The sequence below is a fragment of the Miscanthus floridulus genome, unplaced genomic scaffold (assembly GCF_019320115.1).
Source record: "Miscanthus floridulus cultivar M001 unplaced genomic scaffold, ASM1932011v1 os_2556_1_2, whole genome shotgun sequence".
NCBI classification, from domain to species: Eukaryota; Viridiplantae; Streptophyta; class Magnoliopsida; order Poales; family Poaceae; genus Miscanthus; species Miscanthus floridulus.
The window spans coordinates 21,735-31,932 of record NW_027098374.1 but is presented as its reverse complement, the minus strand read 5'-3'; positions in this window follow the sequence as shown (position 1 = coordinate 31,932).

Here is a 10,198-nt window from a genome sequence, read left to right as displayed (position 1 = left end):
TAAAGTTTTCGAAACGAGTTTCTCGGATTTTTGATTTAAAACGTATTCGACACGATACGCGAATCCAGTGTGACTGAGTTCGCGGACTCAAGTAAACGCTCAAGTTGAATCACGCCGGGCGTAGAAATAATTAGGAATGTCGAACGGCAATTCGAGCCAATCGATAGCAAATGGTTCGTTCTATTAGATTAAGCATGAAAAGCAACGTTTATAAATAAAATAAAACCCATTCATAAATAGAACGATATACATATATATATATATATATATATATATATATATATATATATATATATATATATATATATATATAGCTTTTGAATCAATTTAAATGCGAGTTTGCGGAAATTTTGCTGTGCCTAGACGTTATAATTTATGTAAAGTAGTAAACCGTTATATATATATACTTAATCAAAGAACATGTAACTTTGTTAGTTGACCTGCTCCTCTGCAACCTTGTCTACACATGTCTAATCTTGGTCTTGTCCGAATTTTTAATGGGGGCACCAGCAACTAAAGATGGCAACGGGCCCCGATACCCGATACCTGACGGGTATTTGATCCATTAGGGGACGGGATAGGATCATATCTTTACCCGTGGGCATCTAAATGGGCAAGAATCCATCCCTGACGGGTATAGCGGGTACAGGAACGTTCCCTGTTTACCCGTCTCCGTTACCCATTGGGGAACCCAACTATTTGAGCTGTCATACGAGTATTAGGTCCAAAGAAGCTCAACATAGGTATTTTGGCCCAAATCTGAACAATCATATATATAGTTTGTATGTTCTAGGAACCCTTGTTTAATTTTTTCTCACCATCTCCGCCAGCAGCACAAGCACGCCTGCCTCACGAGCGCTTGTGCCCCTTGCTTCCTCGGTTCGGTCTCTCTACCACCTTTGCTCGTTCTCCTCGCAACCTCGCTCCTTCTCCTCGGCATCTCTGAGACTCCGACACTTATACCCGAGTGAAGAAGAAACATCTTCGATTGCAAAGCTGTGACCCCAAGTGTCCTTGTTTATCGGGTATGCAGCACCCATCGGGTATCTGTTACCCGACCGGTGACCGACGGGTACGGGGGTGAGCAAGAATCTATACCCGAGACAGTTAACGGGGACGGGGACGGGATAAATTCTCTGTAGCAGGAAAGAGAACGTTCCAGTGATACCCGACGGGTACATCCCCGTTGCCATCCTTACCAGCAACCGTGCAGTGCATGTGCTCTGAGATTGGCCTGGAGGCTAGCGTCTCATCCGTGCATGTCAAATTTCAAGTCCCAAGCGCTCAGAGCTGGCGAGGCCGGGTCACCGTCCTTGTCGGCAGCATACTTCTCTCTTTCCCTCCTTTCTATGCTGCTTGCCCAAGTCTCTGTGTCACTGTGTTGTCTTCATTCCTCCAGCCATTTTCCCTCTCTGCTCCTCCCGCACCCCGCTGCTGGCCAAGCATGCACGCCCGTCGTTCACCTCCCATCACCGAGCCACAGCGCCTTGCTCCACCTGCGCCACGTGCCTCCCTTCCGCCTCGCGTGAGCAACCACCCCGAGCACTTTTCGTTCCACCTACCGTCGGTTCCACTCGCCTCTGCGCGCCTTCCTTGCCGAGTCTACCATGGCTGGAGCCCCGCCATGCTCTCCCACCGGCGCAGCCCTAGCCGTGGTCGCCGCTGTCCCGGCCCTTTCCCATGCGCGGACCCTAGCATCCGCTCCCTTGCTCTGGCAAGCCACACCGCAATCGCCGCCTGGCTGCCGAGCCGCAGTGACTGAAGCGTCCATGCCCGCCTGCCTGCGCCCGGCATGCCACGCCATTTGTCGGCGCTCCGTGGCCAGCCGCTGCACGCCATGGCCGTGACCGCACGCCATTACCGGGTGCGTCTCGCCGAGCCCCTGGTGTGCCATGGCTACCACCACCGAGCACGCCATGTCCCGCATCGCCGTAGCGCGCCATGGCCGCGACCTCGCTGCCCTTGCACATGCAGCGCGCCCGTGCCACCGCGGCACCTGCTGCCCGCCGGGACCCGCGCCGTCCCGCCGCAGCGCCCCGCACTGGAAACGGTCCATCCCCGCGCGCATGCCTCGGTCCCGTGCTGGGCATGCTATTCCTTAGCGCGCCGTGGCCGCACTTCCTCCCCTTCCAAAATTCATCGTGCATGAAGCGCTTCCCTCAAATTCCTTGCGCTCACTGGTGCCCGAGGTCCCTAGCTTGTCACTGCTGTCGATCGCGGTGGAAATCATCCATCAGAGAGCTCGCACGAAGCATCGCCGTCGCCGCTGGCCACCATGGGCGCCGCACTGAGCTCGGCCATGGTTTCCTCTCCTTCCTTGCTTCCTCTATTTGATTCTTGATGTTTTGGTTCCGCACTGATGTCACGGCTTTGTCCGTGAAGCAGTTTCACCAGCGGGTCTTCGTAGCAGCAGGAACGCCGCTGTCATCGCGGTGCACCGGCGCCACCATTGCTGCGCACGAGGCCAGCGCAGCTCTAGCCCTTTCCACCTTGAACCATTCCGCGACTAGGACTAGGGTAAGCCCCCATTGCTCATCACATGTCGTCTTGGTTCTAGTACGTATCCTTGCGTCGGAACGAGCTCGTCGCCCCGATGAACGGCCGCCGCCATCGGTCTGCACGCGGACGGGCGTGTGCGACCTTGCCCAGTTACTTGACATCGTCCGCGCCCAAACGCTGGGCCAGCCAGTGGCCACCGTGGCTGGGCCGCCGGTCGGGCACGCTCGTGGGCCGTCAGTCCCCGCCTAGGCCGTCTGCCGGTTCCCGTTGGGCCACCTGCGCTGGGTCGGCTTGCCGCTGTGCGCGCGCTGGGCCAGCCTACTGAGGACTGCAGCGCCTAGGCTGCTCTTGCGCTACTAGGCCGTGCGTGCTGTCCCGCGCCTAGGCCGGCCGGTGGCCGTCGCTGCTGGGCCGACCGGAGGTCTGTGCGCCTGGGCCGCCGGTTGCGCTCGCCAGCTGGGCTGGCCTGGTACCGCCGGTCTCCTCTGGGCCATTGGTGCCTGCTGGTTCCTTTGATTTTCTAAAAACAAGTAGCTAATTTAGTTCGAGAATAAAAGTGTAAAAATCAAAATACATTTGCGTAGTTGTCCAAAAATTGCGAAACCAGTTTTGTTAGTCTCCTAAAATCATGATATACCTATTAGTATAGTTGGTTCACATAGTGTGATATTATTCTTGGAAGCTATATAATTAATTTAAGATACTTAATGTTGTAAAATATAAACTTGTAGGGATTTTTGTGGTAAATTGGTAATAGCGTTGGATCGGACATCTTTACAGTAGGTTCCTAGCAATATTAGCTACTCACCGTAATTTTTGTAGCTCTAAAATAATTAGTTGCTAGGTAAATAATGATGGCCTATTGTGAATAAAGAAACACCGTTGGTTTATATAACTAAACTAATTGTTGGGAAATAACGCCTTATCCGACAACGTGTATATGTAGCCTAAGTATGATCGTCGTTAGAACTAGCCCGTTAGCTCGAGAGGCGTACATCGTATTTTATGAGTCATGATTGTAGTCAGTTGATCATACCCTTGCAATTCATTACATTGCACATCATGATAGGGACGTCGATGGATCACGGAGTCATCGGGAGTTGCTAGAGAAATGGTGCTTTTGGAGATCATGTCGCCATGATGGAAAGTAACTTCTGATTATATTTTACCCAGGCAAGCCCCGGTGCATAACCCCTACTTTTCTGCAGTTTAAATTATATATGTGCATTAAGTTTTAAGGAGTTGAATGAAACCCACTTGCATATATATATATATATATATATATATCTTTATCCTATAAGTCTAACTAGCATGACAGGATCGTGTAGAATGCTATGCTACAGGACTCCGGTAGAAGTCGAGTGATTGCCTGTCACTCGCGAGAGCTAGGAAATATATTACTATCACTTGGAAAATATAAATGGTGGAAAGGAAAAATGGTGACCGGGCAGGGATATGGTTTGGGTATTGGTGAGTGTAAGGAGTTGTGTCACCGTGGGCACAGGGCATAGCTTGGTTACACTATTTTTCCTGTCTGGTCGGTTAAGGACTGATCGTTGCATAAGACTCTAGGCAGGTCATAGACTTATTATCCCGAGCACATACTTGTGTATGGGCGCTTGGAAGACTTGTTGCTCTCTTGTCGCGGATCCGGCTCTTTCTGGACCGACTGTCAGGGTTTGTTTTTGGTGGAGGAGGTCCTTGCGCCCCACTGAGTCGGGACTCAGGGGCGAGGGCTTGGAGTCCCAGTTTGGACGGGGTGGACACCTAGGATAGGAGGGTGATGAGTTGGTCTGGCTTGTGCCTAGGGTACAAGCAGGGCATGTGTTTTCGGGGTACCCATCTAGGGGCATTGATTCGCGAATCGCTGGGCTATCTGGTACGGCTTGTCTATGGTTTAGCATCGTAGTAAGAACTGGAAGATGAAAGATGGAAGATGGACAAAGGAAATCTGATTGCTTATCACCTGCTTGAATGTAGCACAGGTGCTTATATAGAATGGTTAGTTAATGAACCAATGCGGCTATTAATAAAAATTAAACATAAGGACGCACGCTTAGTAATGCTTCCTGCAAATGCAATAAACCCACAAGCCAGATAGCCTTGCATATCCTTAGAGTCTTTTCTTTTCTCCTATCGGGTAAGTCTTGCTGAGTACAATTGAGTACTCAGGGTTTTATTTCCCCCTGTTGCAGGTAACAGGTGGACGCTTGAGCTGACCTTTGTGTGTGGAGTCCTTCTAGTGGGCTCAGAGAGGATTTCCTTACGCTGTGATCATAGTTGTTATTTATAACTCTCACCAAATACTTTTATAAACGAAAGTTTCATAATAGCAGAAAGAAACATGTTTATTTCCACTGTAACTCTGTTCACATGTTTCTATTCTGCTGTTATGTTAATAAATATTATACTCTGATGTACATGTAAAGTGATGTAAGAAATGGTTACGAATGAGGTAAGCTTTATTATCTCATTTATGATCCTGATGGCAAAAATATGGATTTTTAGGTTCTCCCTTGGGGTGTGCCCGACGGAACCGAGTAATTTAGTGTTCTCCCTCGAGTGCTTAGTGTCTAATGGAAGACAAGCACTCCTGTGAGGCATTAAATTAGGTGGTTCTGCCACAGGTGGTATCAGAGCATAAATGAGGAAATAAAGCTTCGAAAACCTTTTCTAAGCTAAAATTTGACAACCTATTTTTGCAAAAAGTTAGGACGCTTGTATGCAAAGTTATATAAGTAGCCCTATTACTATAGTTATGTATCCAGGATAGATGACACTTTACTGACTTAGATAGGATTAATCAAGTTTCTACAGGTACACTGACTCGAGCATAGTTTGATAGTATCGACTAGCTACAGGGAGAGAACGATGTGCCAAAAATCTAAGAAACGATTGCCCTATATGTTGGCAATAGGGAAAGGACGTATAGGACGTGCATTCATGCATATCCTGTCTGTGCATAGTAGCACTCGTATTGCTTGTAGACACATTCTCCATAGGTGTCACGCGTGTCGTATTGTGCAGGGCGGACTTGTTCCTATTCCAGAATAGGTCTGCACTATGGCTTCGTGTTTCGCATTCACCATGGTTCACGCCGGTCGTGACCCACGTCTCTCCATACCCCTTTCTGCGCTCTTGTCAGACCCTTGCCCTACAGTCGTACTAGTCAGTAATGGCATCGCACGTCGCTCGCCTCCAGCGCGTGGAATTTGGTCGATCCACCGTAGTGATCTCGCGCGGGAACCCTGGTGAACCGCGCCAGGACCACTGAACGCTCTGCCTTTATAAGTAGAGCTTGGCTTAGCCATTGGTACCACCACTCGGCGCACTTTAGCTCGCTTAGCTTTTCCTTTGAGCCAGCTTTTTGCTCAGCCTTCCTTGCAACCACCGCCAAAGATGACAGGAGCCTGGGTTAGTACATACTGCCTAAACATTGAGGGTTTTCCCAGAATCCTGCATGCCACCCTGCAAAAGCTCGGAGTCAATGATCGCCCTGAGTATGAGGGCCGAGAGTATGAGGAACATGGCACCGAGCGATGTGAGGTTACCATCTATATCGGGAAAAGTGAAGAGTTCCCCAACCTCACTAAAGCCTATAGTGTGACTATGACCGGGTTTCGCTTCGTCGACACCTACCATGTTGTGGCCTACAAAGCCTTATGGTACCTCTGCCAGATCTATGAGGAGCCCATTACCTGAACCCCCATGCGGTTCTTTCCTCCTTTGGACAAGAATCGGTGGGCATGGAGGGCCCGCATGGAGGCTTTGCAAGGATGAGATGTGTAAGAGGATAGTCCCACCATGGTGCACTTGACCACGTACCTGCTCACTCTGGATGAGCAGTACGACCGTCAAGCCTTGGAGCTGAGGGCGTGCCTTCGGTGCGCCGAGGAAGCCGAGATCTTCAACCGGATGCTCCAGGTGCAGCTCGCCGAAGCGCATGCCAGCGCTGCAGCTGCTGAGAGCTGAGAGGCTACCATGGAGGAAGTTCTAAAGGAGGCCGAAGATTAGCATGTTCATCAGCTGCGGGTGGCCTATCTTGTCACCAGGGCCGAGCGGAGGACGCTGGCTGCTGAAAGGCAGGATGCCCTGATTTTGGAAAGGATCCCTATCCTCCCGCCAGAAAGAAGAAGAACAAGTGTTGCAGCACCGCCCGCACCTCCACCCTCGGAAGTGTCAGAAGAAGAACCCTTATTTCCTCTCACTCAGCCATTGTCTCAGGAAGATGTAGATTAGTTGCCTTGGGATGTTGTACCCGTAGTGGTAGTATTTTTTGTTGCTATCCTCCGGTATTGTAATCTTGCTGTTGTTGTCATCCATAGTGTTGAGATTGCCCGACCATAGGTGAATGCTATGTCATGAATGAGAGCCTAAATGTCTATACGTTGTACCCGTATAAGATCATTGGAACATGCATTTTAATTGTTTCGCTGTGTTTATTGTGTTCATTTACTTTAAAGTCTCGTTAGATGTACTCCAAGTTTTCAAGGGCGATGTTAAGTGAGTTATAAGAGAAGTTGCCATTCAGATACTAGTAGATCAGCCATGATTGGATAATATAGGACACTGTATCGGCTAATTGTGGGTGTCCCAGCAGAACCCTTGAATCTCTTTATAACAAATCCGTCGTTGGGTTTGAATTCCTTGTCTCTTGTTGTGAAGGGAACTTTTGTTGTTTGAATTTTCCCTTGCAATACTCCCTTACTCTATGGTCTATGACCCACCGCCTTCATGGCATGTAAGTTGGTAATAGTTGCCTGGTTAATAGCTTATGGTGCCATGATGACACCGAGGGCTCCCTGTGGAACAGCTGCCACATGGTGGCGCTGCTCGGCACGCGCTGGTATCGAGGTTGTTGACCAAGTACCTTTACCAAGTTACACTGCCATACCATTTTGTTTTAAAATTTTCTCCTTGGAAATGTTCAGGTGTTCAAATGGGAAATCCACAATGGGGTGATGCAGAAGTGTTCTCTCAAGGTACACAAGAGATGGTTTGGAGAAAGAAAGTATGACATGATCTAGGTTTATAGAAAAGACGAATGTGGTCATGAAAGAAAAAGATGAGTAGTAAGGAAGGTTAGCCGTGGGTAGTCGTAAAGGTCTGAGTGGACATCTTGTCCCAAGCCTTGTGCTTAGTTGACCGCGCTACGCATGCTGGGTCATCTCGCTGCGTGCCCTGCAAATGCCGCCTGTGTTAGGACTTGTAGCACCCTATTTTCGTGTGGCCGTGGCATCGTGCAGTGCTCGCCATCTTTGTGCACTGTGCACTTCTCCTTTTCCCAGCATCCGGTCGGCTCTCTACCCCGCACCGTCGTTCCCTGTGCCGGACCCCCCCATTTCCCCTTCCCTACCTTTCTTCTTTTTGTGACATGACCACTCGCACGCCTGCCTCGTTGAGCGGACCCCCTCTCCTCTCATTTATTTCCCCTCCGCCGCTCGCACAGGAAGCGCACCATATTTTCGATCTTATCTCCACAGCATGAACCGTCTATGTATCCCATCCCCGCCGCATCCGCCTCTAGTGTGTTGCTTCCCACCTCCGTTCGCCGCTATAAGACCCCTTGGTCCTTGCTCTTCTTCTTCATCCCCATTCCTCTCACATTCACATAAGAGCTATGAAATCTAGGAGACGTTGTGAAGCTAAGTTCGTCTGTTTGAGTTGATGGTGTGATCTAAGAAGAAGAAAGAATCCGGTTCGTTGAAGGAGTTCAAGTTCCCTTGGTTAGTTGGCCTTAGGATTCACGATGTTTTACTTCTCAGTCGACTATTTCTAGATTTGTTGGTGCTACGCCATGATTTGGATAATCATTATCTTGTTGTTTCTCCATTGTCCTCGTCTATCTCGACTTCTGGATTAGATCTTGGTTGTATCAAGTTGCTCTTAACCATGTATCCCTAGATCCTTGTGTGGGTTCAGTATTCGAAGTCATGTAATATTTCGTGTAATCCCTGATCTGCGTAATGTGATGGCGTTTCCCCTTTTTCGGTTCCAGCTTCGAATCTCAGGACGAGATTCTTTTCAAGGGGGGTTGGTTGTAACACCCCCGATGTTATGATCCTTTTTAACGCCGTGATTTAGGCCTCAGTAAAGTTTTCGAAACGAGTTTCTCATATTTTTATTTAAAACGTATTCGACGCGATACGTGAATCCAGTGTGACTGAGTTCGCGGACTCAAGTAAACGCTCAAGTTGAATCATGCCGGGCGTAGAAATAATTAGGAATGTTGAACGGCAATTCGAGCCAATCGATAGCAAACGGTTCATTCTATTAGATTAAGCATGAAAAGCAACATTTATAAATAAAATAAAACCCATTCATAAATAGAATGATATACATATATATAGCTTTTGAATCAATTTAAATGCGAGTTTGCGGGAATTTTGTTGTGCCTAGACGTTACAATTTGTGTAAAGTAGTAAACCGTTATATATATATATATACACGTATATATATACATGTTACGGCAGTAACTCTTAATCAAAGAACATGTAACTATGTTAGTTGACCTGCTCCTCTGCAACCTTGTCTACACATGTTTAATCGTGGTCTTGTCCGAATTTTTAATGGGGGCACCAGCAACCGTGCAGTGCATGTGCTCTGAGATTGACTTGGAGGCTAGCGTCTCATCCGTGCATGTCAAATTTCAAGTCCCAAGCGCTCAGAGCTGGTGAGGCCGGGTCACCGTCCTTGTCGGCGGCATGTTGTCTCTTTCCCTCCTTTCTACGCTGCTTGCCCAAGTCTTTATGTCACTGCGTTGTCTTCATTCCTCCGGCCGTTTTCCCTCTCTGCTCCTCCGCACCCCGCTGCTGGCTGAGCATGCATGCCTGTCATTTGCCTCCCATCACCGAGCCACAGCGCCTTGCTCCACCTGCGCCGCGCGCCTCCTTTCCACCTCGCGCGAGCAACCACCCCGAGCACTTTCCGTTCCACCTGCTGTCGGTTCCACTCGCCTCTACGCACCTTCCTTGCCGAGTCTACCATGGCTGAAGCCCCACCATTATCTCCCGCCAGCGCCGCCCTAGCCGTGGTCGCCGCTGTCCTGGCCCTTTCCCGCGTGCGGACCCTAGCGTCCGCTCCCTTGCTCCGGCAAGCCACACCGCAACCGCCGCCTGGCTGCCGGCCACAACGACTGAAGCGTCCATGCCTGCCTGCCTGCGCCCGGCGTGCCGCGCCATTTGTGGGCGCTCCGTGGATAGCCGCTGCACGCCACGGCCGTGACCGCACGCCATTATTGGGTGCGTCTCGTCGAGCCCCTGGTGCGCCATGGCTGCCACCACCGAGCGCGCCACGTCCCGCATCGCCGCAGCGTGCCATGGCCGCGACCTCGCTACCCTTGCACGTGCAGCGCGCCTGTGCCGTCGCGACACCTACTGCCCGCCGAGACCCGCGCTGTCCCGCCACAGCGCCCCGCGCTGGAGCTGGTCAATCCCAGCGCGCATGCCTCGGTCTCGTGCTGGGCATGCTGTTCCTTGGCGCGCCGTGGCTGCACTTCCTCCCCTTCCAAAATTCATCGTGCACGAAGCGCTCCCCTCAAATTCCTTGTGCTCACTGGTGCTCGAGGTCCCTAGCTTGTCACTGCTGTCGATCGTGGTGGAAATCATCCATCAGAGAGCTCTCACGAAGCATCGTCGTCGCCGCTGGCCACCATGGGCGCCGCACTGAGCTCGGCCATGGTTTCCTCTCCTTCCTTGCT